Below are 2,500 nucleotides of genomic sequence, written 5' to 3'. Positions count from 1 at the left end.
ACCATTAACCCTAACCCTACTGCATCTATTAGTACCATTAACCCTAACCCTACTGCATCTATTAGTACCATTAACCCTAACCCTACTGCATCTATTAGTACCATTAACCCTAACCCTACTACATCTATTAGTACCATTAACCCTAACCCTACTACATCTATTCGTACCATTAACCCTACTGCATCTATTAGTACCATTAACCCTAACCCTACTACATCTATTCGTACCATTAACCCTACTGCATCTATTAGTACCATTAACCCTACTACATCTATTAGTACCATTAACCCTAACCCTACTGCATCTATTAGTACCATTAACCCTACTGCATCTATTAGTACCATTAACCCTACTGCATCTATTAGTACCATTAACCCTACTGCATCTATTAGTACCATTAACCCTACTACATCTATTAGTACCATTAACCCTACTACATCTATTAGTACCATTAACCCTAACCCTACTGCATCTATTAGTACCATTAACCCTAACCCTACTACATCTATTAGTAGCATTAACCCTACTGCATCTATTAGTACCATTAACCCTAACCCTACTGCATCTATTAGTACCATTAACCCTACTACATCTATTAGTACCATTAACCCTAACCCTACTGCATCTATTAGTACCATTAACCCTAACCCTACTGCATCTATTAGTACCATTAACCCTAACCCTACTACATCTATTAGTACCATTAACCCTAACCCTACTGCATCTATTAGTACCATTAACCCTAACCCTACTACATCTATTAGTACCATTAAATCTATTAGTACCATTAACCCTACTGCATCTATTAGTACCATTAACCCTAACCCTACTGCATCTATTAGTACCATTAACCCTAACCCTACTGCATCTATTAGTACCATTAACCCTAACCCTACTACATCTATTAGTACCATTAACCCTACTGCATCTATTAGTACCATTAACCCTAACCCTACTACATCTATTAGTACCATTAACCCTAACCCTACTACATCTATTAGTACCATTAACCCTACTGCATCTATTAGTACCATTAACCCTACTACATCTATTAGTACCATTAACCCTACTACATCTATTAGTACCATTAAATCTATTAGTACCATTAACCCTACTGCATCTATTAGTACCATTAACCCTAACCCTACTGCATCTATTAGTACCATTAACCCTAACCCTACTGCATCTATTAGTACCATTAACCCTAACCTTACTACATCTATTAGTACCATTAACCCTAACCCTACTACATCTATTAGTACCATTAACCCTAACCCTACTACATCTATTAGTACCATTAACCCTACTGCATCTATTAGTACCATTAACCCTAACCCTACTGCATCTATTAGTACCATTAACCCTAACCCTACTGCATCTATTCGTACCATTAACCCTACTGCATCTATTAGTACCATTAACCCTAACCCTACTGCATCTATTAGTACCATTAACCCTACTACATCTATTAGTACCATTAACCCTAACCCTACTGCATCTATTAGTACCATTAACCCTAACCCTACTGCATCTATTAGTACCATTAACCCTAACCCTACTGCATCTATTAGTACCATTAACCCTAACCCTACTACATCTATTAGTACCATTAACCCTACTGCATCTATTAGTACCATTAACCCTAACCCTACTGCATCTATTAGTACCATTAACCCTAACCCTACTGCATCTATTAGTACCATTAACCCTAACCCTACTACATCTATTAGTACCATTAACCCTAACCCTACTGCATCTATTAGTACCATTAACCCTAACCCTACTGCATCTATTAGTACCATTAACCCTAACCCTACTACATCTATTAGTACCATTAACCCTAACCCTACTGCATCTATTAGTACCATTAACCCTAACCCTACTACATCTATTAGTACCATTAACCCTACTACATCTATTAGTACCATTAACCCTACTACATCTATTAGTACCATTAACCCTACTGCATCTATTAGTACCAATAACCCTAACCCTACTGCATCTATTAGTACCATTAACCCTAACCCTACTGCATCTATTAGTACCATTAACCCTAACCCTACTGCATCTATTAGTACCATTAACCCTACTGCATCTATTAGTACCATTAACCCTAACCCTACTGCATCTATTAGTACCATTAACCCTAACCCTACTGCATCTATTAGTACCATTAACCCTAACCCTACTACATCTATTCGTACCATTAACCCTACTGCATCTATTAGTACCATTAACCCTAACCCTACTGCATCTATTAGTACCATTAACCCTACTACATCTATTAGTACCATTAACCCTAACCCTACTACATCTATTAGTACCATTAACCCTAACCCTACTACATCTATTAGTACCATTAACCCTAACCCTACTACATCTATTAGTACCATTAACCCTAACCCTACTGCATCTATTAGTACCATTAACCCTAACCCTACTACATCTATTAGTACCATTAACCCTACTGCATCTATTAGTACCATTAACCCTAACCCTA

General features: G+C 37.4%; 1 protein-coding gene across 3 annotated transcripts in view; it reads left to right on the top strand.

The window, feature by feature from the left end:
• LOC115161458 (protein FAM126B) overlaps positions 1–2,500 on the top strand; it is a 161,408-nt gene that overhangs the window by 123,503 nt on the left and 35,405 nt on the right. The window lies entirely within an intron of this gene.

This window comes from Salmo trutta, chromosome 24 (assembly GCF_901001165.1).
Source record: "Salmo trutta chromosome 24, fSalTru1.1, whole genome shotgun sequence".
Lineage (NCBI taxonomy): Eukaryota > Metazoa > Chordata > Actinopteri > Salmoniformes > Salmonidae > Salmo > Salmo trutta.
Note: the sequence above shows the minus strand (reverse complement) of the source record. Positions and strands in the feature narration are given on the sequence as shown.